This window comes from Camelus ferus, chromosome 4, assembly GCF_009834535.1.
Source record: "Camelus ferus isolate YT-003-E chromosome 4, BCGSAC_Cfer_1.0, whole genome shotgun sequence".
NCBI classification, from domain to species: Eukaryota; Metazoa; Chordata; class Mammalia; order Artiodactyla; family Camelidae; genus Camelus; species Camelus ferus.
Genome location: NC_045699.1, coordinates 43,861,955 through 43,871,190, shown reverse-complemented (window position 1 = coordinate 43,871,190; position 9,236 = coordinate 43,861,955).

Sequence of the window (9,236 nt, the reverse complement as noted above, 5' to 3'; positions counted from 1 at the left end):
TATTAAATATAGTTCCCTGTCCTATACAGTATAAACTTGTTGTTTATCTAATTTATATGTAAGAGTTAGTATCTGCAAATCTCAAACTCCCGATTTATCCCTTTCCACCTCCTTCCTCCCAGTAACCATAAGTATATTTTCTATGTCTGTGAGTCTATCTCTGTTTTGTAAATAAGTTCATTTGTCTTTTTTTCAGATTCCACATATAAGCGATATCGTATGGTATTTGGTTTCTTTTTCTGGCTTACTTCACTTAAAATGACAATCTCCAGTTCCATCCATGTTGCTGCAAATGGCATTATTTTATTATTTTTTATGGCTGGGTAGTGTTCCATTTTATAAATATACTGCAACTTCTTTATCCAGTCATCTATCAATGGACATTTAGGTTGTTTCCATGACTTGGCTATTGTAAATAGTGCTGCTCTGAACATTGAAATGCCTGTACCTTTTTGAATTAAAGTTCCCTCTGGATATATGCCCAGGAGTGGGATTGTAAGTCTTTTTAGTTTTTTAAGAAATCTCTATGTTTTCCACAATGGTTGCACCAAACTACATTCCCACCAACAATGTAGGAGGGTTCCCTTTTCTCCACACCTTCTCCAGCATTTATTGTTTGTGGACTTTTTCATGATGGCCATTCAGACTGGTGTGAGGTGATACCTCAGTGTAGTTTTGATTTGCATTTCTCTGATAATTAGTGATATTGAACATTTTTTCATGTGCCTATTGGCCATTTGTATGTCTTCATCGGAGAAATGTTTGTTTAGGTCTTCTGCCCATTTTTGGATTGGGTGGTTTGTCTTTTGTTATTGAGTTGTATGAGCTGTTCATGTATTCTGGAAATTAAGCCCTTGTCAGTCACATCATTTGCAAATATTTTCTCCCATTCTGTAGGTTGTTCTTTTGTTTTATTTATGGTTTCCTTTGCTGTACAAAAGCTTATAAGTTTACTTATGTTCCATTTGTTTATTTTTGCTTTTGTTTCTATTGCCTGGGTAGACTGCCCTAGAAGAGCATTGCTAAGATTTATGTCATAGAATGTTTTGCCTGTGTTCTCTTCTAGGAGGTTTATCATGTCTTGTCTTATGTTTAAGTCTTTGATCCATTTTGAGTTTATATTTGTGTATGATGTGAAGAAGTGTTCTAACTTCATTGATTTACATGTTGCTGTCCAGCTTTCCCAATACCAGTTGCTGAAGAGACTGTCTTTTCTCCGTTATATATTCTTGTTTTCTTTGTCAAAGATTAATTGACTGTAGCTGTGTGGATTTATTTCTGGGCTCTCTGTTCTGTTCTATTGATTCATATGTCTGTTTTTGTGCCAATACCATGCTGTTTTCATTACTCTAGTTCTGTAGTATTGTCTGAAGTCTGGGAGGGTTATTCCTCCAGTCCCGTTCATTCTTTTTCTTCAGTATTGCTTTGGTAATTCTGGGTACTTTGTGATTCCATGTAAATTTTAGGATTATTTGTTCTAGTTCTATGAAAAATGTTGTGGGTAATTTGATACGGATTGCCTTAAATCCATAGATTGTTTTGGGTAATATGGCCATTTTGACAATATTAATTATTCCAATCCAAGAGCATGGGATATCTTCCCATTTCTTTAAATCATCTTTAATTTCCTTAATCAATGTTATATTGTTCACAGAATGAGTTTGGGAGTATTCTGTCCTCTTCAGTCTTTTGGAAGAGTTTGAGAAGGATCAGTATAAGTTCTTTGTATGTTTGGTGGAATTCCTCAGTGAAGCCATCTGGTCCTGGAGATTACAGAGGTTTTAAGAGCTGTGTGCCAGGAAAGGGGGAGTGGGGAGGGCAGACACCAAATATATATTTCTTATTATATCATCACCCCAATGGTAACATTTTGCAAAACAAATTCATCCAAGTTGTTGCATGTATCAATAGTGCATTCCTTTTTATTGCTGAATATCATTCCATGGTTGGATTTACCACAGTTTATTTAACTATTCACCTGTTGAATGACATCTGGGATGATCACAGTTTGGGACTATTACAAATAAAGCTGCTATAAACATTGTGTGCAGGTTATTGCATGTATATTTAAGCTGTTTTTTAGATCTAAAAATAATAGGCTATATAAAAATGTTCATTTCAGACTGTGACACTTGCTAAAAAAACTAAGCAGGGATCGGGATAGAAAGTGTTGTGGAGAGATAGTTGCTATTTTGATTTATTTATTCACTTTTATTGAGGTATAGTTGATTTACAATATTAGTTTCAGGTGTCCAACATAGTGATTCAGTATTTTTACAGATGTACTCCATTAAATGTTATTATAAGGTAAAGGCCATAATTCCTTGTGCTATACAATATATCCTTGTTGTTTATCTATTTTATACATAGTATTTTGTATCTCTTAATCCTGTATCCCTATCTTGCCCCTCCCCCTTCCCTCTCCTGACTGATAATCACTAGTTTGTTTTCTGTATCTGTGAGTTTATTTCCATTTTGCTGTATATAGCAGCACTATTTATAGTAGCCAAGTTATGGAAGCAACCCAAGTGTCTATCAACAGATAAATGGATAAAGAAGATATGGTACACATATTTACAATGGAAAATTAGGAAATAGTCAGCATTAGGAAATAGTGAGCTATTTAAAAAAAATGAAATTCTGCCATTTGCAGCAACATGGATGGACCTAGAGAATATTATGCTTAGTGAAAGAAGTCAGACAAAGACCAGTATTGTATGATATCCACTTTTATGTGGAATGGAAGCAGTGAAACAAATAAATGTATATAGCAAAACAGAGAGCTGCTGTTTTTGATAAGGCCATCTAGAAAGGCCCCTCTGAGGAGGTGACAGGAGAGCAGAGGTGTGAGGGGTGAGAAATAGAGAGCTATGTGAAGATAGGAAAGGGCATTCCAGAACAACGGAGACAGGCTCTGAGCAGGACAAGGCTTGGCATATTCAAAGAAGGCCTGTGTTGCAGGGACGGTATAGCTCAGTGGTAGAGTGCATGCTTAGCATGCACGAGGTCCTGGGTTCGATCCCCAGTATCTCCATTTAAAAAAAAAAAGGTCCGTGTGGCTGGAGCAAAAGGAGCAAAGGAGAGGGGCTGGCAGTAAGGTGGAGAGGGGGATCCAGCAGATTGCATAAGGCCTTGCAGCCCAAAGAAGCACTTCAGACTTCATTCCAAGTGTGATATAAAGTCACACTTGGGGAGTGACAAGATCTGGTTTACATTTTTTAAAGATCAGAAGGCAGATGTGTAGGGAATCAACTGGAAGAGGGAAGAATTTAAGCAGTAAGTCAGGAAATCTACTGCTGTCCAAGTGGTTGGTGGTGGCTTGGCTTTGGGTGACAGTAGTGGATGGTGAAAAGTTGTTGGAATATTGAATATATTTTGAAGGAAGAACCTTCTCGGGGAGTGAGAAGAGAAGAGTCAAGGATAACTCCAGGGTTTTTGAGCTGGGCAACTGGTGAATCATGATGCCATCAATTGAGATGGTTATATATAGAAGAAGAGGTGGGAGGAGGTCTGGGATCAAGCATTCTATCTGAGGCTTGTTAATTTTGGAATGGCGAGTAGGCAGCTAGATATGTGATTCTCGAACTCTGGAGATAGGCTGAGACTACAAACAGACTGGGGAGTCATTTGTGTAGAGGTGGTGTTCAGGCTCCAGGACTAGATGAGGTGAGTAGGAAGAGATGGAGAAGAGGTTTTTGAATTGAACACTGGGACATGCCACCACGATGTGGCCAGGAAGAGAAGAAGTGGCTGAGAAGGTATAAGGACGAGCACATGGTCACTGGGAAGCCTGGGGAGGTAGTGCTTCTAGGAGTGCGTCAAAAGCTGCCAGGAAGTTATGGAGGAGAACTGAGAGTTAACCATTCTCTAGTGAAGGTGGAAACCGGTGATAACCTTTCAGTGAAGCGCTTCAGGGCTTGCCTCACTGAAGTGAACTGAGGAAAAAGTGAAAGGTAAGGACGTGAGTGAACAGTATGAGAGAATCCCAGCAGGAAACACATGCTGGGGGTTTTAAGAGGCACCTTTTGGGGGGGGGGAATAATTAATTGAAGACCTTGTGCATGCTGAGCAGGCACTCTACCACTGAGCTATACCCTCCCTGCCTTAAGAGGCATCTTAATGAAGATATTCTTCACTGAGGTAGGTGGAGTAAGAGTACTGAAGGGGATGTTGAGACTCCCAGGGAATAGAATAGCTGGGAGCTGAGGCAAGAGAAGAAAATTGTATTAACTGAAGCTGGGTGAAAAGCCAGGAGGAGAGGATGCCTGGCAGAGCAGTTGCAGTTGAGGGAAACAGCACAGGGAAACACAGCCAAGCAGGGAGAAGCACGAAGGATAAATTGGTCTGAATTCAACTGGAAGCTATTGGAAACCAGCAGGTAAGGCAGTCTGGTGATAGAATTCATGGAAGCCAGCTTCCCAGGGCAGGGATGGGTTTAGAATGGATACGGGGATGGAAGGAAACAGGACAAAGTCAGCACAGCCGTGAGCCCGCGATGGGGGGAGAGGACAGCAAGTACAGGTGACTCCAACACAAACCAAAAGGGAATGTAGGAGGCAAAGAATTGGTTAAGAGAACAAGTGTAGATATTAAATCCCAGTCTCACAACTGTTTTACCTTGGATACTGTTATTTAATATTCCTGGGGTTGTGAGAATTAAATGAGATCATGAATATAAGGTTCTTGGGCTAAATAAATTGTAGCTATTATTACATGCTATAAATGTGCTATGAAGACATAACATTAGTTTATTTTAAAAGTATCTTTAAAGAATCATGTTTAGAATGTCAGGGATTAACTCAAGTGGTAGAGCGCATGCTTACGCGTGAGGTCCTGGGTTCAATCCCCAGTACCTCCATTTAAATAAATAAATACATACATACATACATACATACATACATACATACAAACCTAATTACCTACTCCCCCAAAATTTTTCTAACTACTATGTTTAAAAATCATGATGATTTAATGTAGGTTCAATAAGGAAGATAAACCCACCTTCCAGAATCTCCCACAGTGCTGGACATTGGTGGTTCAGTGGTAGAATTCTCCCCTGCCAGAATCTCCCAAAAAGTGTTTCTTGTTTTACTGCCTGAACCTGTGGCTATGCGTGCCATTACCACCTGGTGGCAGCATACCCCAGACCATGGGTTTCATTGTTGGGAGAGCTGACTCCTTTTAAAAGGTTATGGACAGAAAGACAACTGAACATTATGGGCCTCCCGATAAAGTACACAGCACCATTTTTGAAGTAGCCTTGCCAAAAAAGCAAACCTGAATGCAATTAAGGCTCTGGATCTAACAACCAATTTACAGAAAATACAGGAAAGAAAAAGCCAAGTTAAACAACCACATGAGGATGCAAAGCAGCAAAACCAGAGTATGGAAATCTCTACGAAACAAACACCTTGCTTTCTTTTTAAAGAGAAAAAAGGGGGGGGGGGGAGAAAGGCTGGAAGAGGAATCTTTAGATTAAAAAACTAAAAAAAAAAAAAAAAGACTGGAGATACAAATTGACATCACAATGAAAAAGCACTCAGGAGAATATGAATGCTAACTGGATTTTTGGATGACATTAAGGAATCACTGTTAAATTGAGAGAGTGTTGATCTGATGGTTATATTTTTCCAGAGGATGTACTTTAATAACTTTTAAAACAAAAATACATATTGAAGTAGAGGTGTAATGGTAAGATGTCTGATATTTACTTCAGAATAATCTGCAGGGAGCAAGGAGAGGAGGAGATGGATGAGGAGGTGAAAACAAAATTGGCCATGAGTTAATTATTGTTGAAGTTGAGTAGTGGTACTTGGAGGTTCATTATATCCTTGTGTTATGGACTGTATGTGTCTCTCTAACGCCTGTGTTGAAGCCCTAACCCCCAGTGTGATGGTATTACGCAGGGGACTTTGGGGAGGTCATTAGATATAGATGAGATCTTGAAGGTGGAGCCCATGATGGGATTAGTGCCCTTGTAAGACCAGGAAGAGACCAGATCTCCCTGTCTCTGCCATGTAAGTGTGTAGAAGGAGGATGTCATTTGCAAACCAGGAAGCGGGCCTTCACCAGAACTTAACTATGCTGGCACCCTGATCTCAGACTTCCTAGCCTCCAGAACTGTGAGAAATAAATGTCTGTTGTTTAAGCCACCCAGTCTATGGTATTTTGTTAGGGCAGCCAAAACATGGTATTTGTGATCAGCAACATATCTGTCACAGGGAAGCTTTTTAAAAATGCAGGCCCCACCCCAGACCCATGAGTCAAAATTGCAATTTAACTAGCTCCCCAGGTGAATCATAGGAACACTAATGCTTGAGAAGCATTAAATTACGTTATTCTTTCAACTTTTGTGTATGTTTGAGATTTCCATAGTAAAAATACAAAAACTAAGAAATTATAAAAAGAAAATTAATATTGTATAGCAAATACTACATCAGAGATGCTCAGTAATCGGTTGAGGTGTGTCAGATGCTGCCCAGATAGCAGATATTTCCAATTTTATTATCAAAAATAAATATATCATAATTTCAGTGTGTTATGATTAAAACTACAGCACATATCAACATAGTTAATCTTTGCAAAAAGCCTTTAAAGTAACCTTTGTTACAGATTTCAGGGATGAGTAAAATAAAGTTTAGAGAGACCAAGTGACTCATCCATGATCTCACAGGTTTTAAGTGGAAAAACCAGGACTTCCAACTCCAAAACCTCTTCTCTTTCTCCCACTACACCACAATTTTAGGAATTGAAATGTGTCCCAGGCATTTGTACTGTATTTTATGTAATTTGGTTTGGGTTTTAGTCTTTCATGTGTCTATTTTAAAAGTTTCTTCTTATAACATGGCTTGTTGGGCCACAGTTATTTTTACTTCCCACTTTGATCTCGACTGACATTCTGCTGGGAATATCGTGCACCTCTGGCTTTTAAATCTTACTTTATTCAAGAGACAATTATCTCAATCCTTGAATTTATCTCATTCACAGGATCTTGAAACTTGAGGACTAAAATGACTGAGTTACGAGAATGGCATCAGTGTTTCATGAATTTGTCTGTATGTTGAAATCAGTTGGGAAACTTTAAAAATTCCTCATGGTTAGAGTTTCTGAGGGAGGGACCCAGGCATAAATTCCCCAGGCAATCCCAGTGGAAGGTCTAGTTTGAGAGCCAGTGATCTAGCTATTCTCATTGGAAGCAATGCTACCTAGAGAACACTTTGGAAATTTGTGGGGGAACTTTGATTGTCAAAATATTAAGAATGGCTAAAACTTAATAAGTGCTGGTGAGGATGCAAAGAAACTGGATCACTGATACTTTGCTGGGGAGAATGTAAAATGGTGCAGCTGCTCAGAAAAAGAGCCAGGTGGTTTCTTTTAAAACCAAAAATGGATTTAACTACGACCCAACAATTTCACTCTTGGATATTTATCTCAGAGAAATGAGAATTTATTTTCACACAGAAGCATGCCCATGAATGTTCACAGCAACTTTATCCACAATAGCCCTCAATTGGAAACTACCCAAGTGGCTTTCAATAGATGAATGGTTAAATAAGCTGTGGTACATCCATATCATATGGAATGGCTAATTTTATGTGTCAGCTTGGTGATCCACAGGGTGCCCAGATTAAACATTGTTCCTGAGTGTGTCTGGATGAGATTAGCATTTGAATTGGTGGGCTTGAAGTAGATTACCCACCTCCCAATTTGGGTGGGCAACATCCAATACATTGAGGGCCTAAATAGAACAAAAGGCAGAGGGAGGACAAATTCACCCTTTTTTTCTGGCCTCACTGCTTGAACTGCTAGAATATCTCATCTCTTCTATCCCTGGAGTAGGATTTACACCATCAGCTCCCCAGGTTCTCAGGCAGTTGGGACTCTGACTGAATTACACCCTCAGCTTTCCTGAGCCTCCAGGGTCTCCAGATGACAGATTATGAGAGTTCTCAGCCACCATAATCCCATGAGCCAATTTTCCTCATAATAATCTCTCTCTCTCTCCATATATATATATATACACACACATAGTATACACACACACACATATACATCTCTCTCTATATAATACACACACACACACACATATATATACGCATGCCCCTGTATATATATATCTCCCTTGTTTCTGTTTTTCTGTCTCTGTCTCTTTCTCTCTCTATAGAGAGAGTGTGTGTGTGCTGGAGGAACTGGAGACATGTACCTATGAGACATGGATTTCAGGATAAGCATGAACCAGCAACTGCTGTGTGCTGGTCCCCAGCTTTGTGAAGGACAGTGTCTGATGTTCTCTTAGCCCCACCTCACCACTGTATGTTGCATGTGTGAAGGGAAGACCATTGTCCTTGTTCACAGCCCTCTGCATCTGAAGAACTGCACCTGGGGAGATTCCTTCACAGCTAGACCCGATTTAGACGACACGAGCCTAGACTTCAGACCAAAGCCTTAATGGAATAAGACTTTTGGGGGAGGGTGTGATTCTATTTTACACATGGGAGAGATGTGAATTGTTGTGGCCAGAGGAGTGACTGTGGTAGATTGTCTCCAAACACAGCTTTCATCCATTCCTTCCCTTGCTGTACACACATGCCATTTCTCTGTCAAGAGGTAAAGTCTACTTCCTCACCTCTTGGATCTGGCCTGACCTTGAGACTTGCTTTGGCCAAAAGAATATGGCAGAAGTGTCACTGGGCCTATCCTTTAACAGAACTGGTTTGATGTCCTCTTACAAGCCATCCAGCATGTATGAATGAGACTCACCTGAGACCACCATCCCTGTGAGGAAACCTAAGGTAGCCATGTTGGGGGAAAAGACTGTGTGGAGGAGCACTGAGGCTCCTACAGCTGCTGAGCTGCCAGCTGAATGCACCTGAGTGACCCAGCCTTTGCCATGTGGAATAGAAGCACCACCTCGCCAAGCCTGAACTTAATTCCTGACCCACTGAGTCCTGAGAATAATATATTATTGTTTTGACCACTAAGTTTGGGGGTGTTTGTTAGGCAGCAAGAAAGCTATTCTCAATAGCTCAAGGCATCCCCTGCAGGAGAGCAAATACTACTACCTTTAATAAAAAGTACAGGTACCTTTTATAGGACAGATTTTCCAAAATGTATATATAAACGTAAACATCAAATTTCAACGTATTTTGCATCGCCCCTAAAACTCTGACAAATAGACAGCAAAGCAAGTCAACTTTGCAACAAGAGAGCTTTAAATAACTGAGCCATTTCCAGTT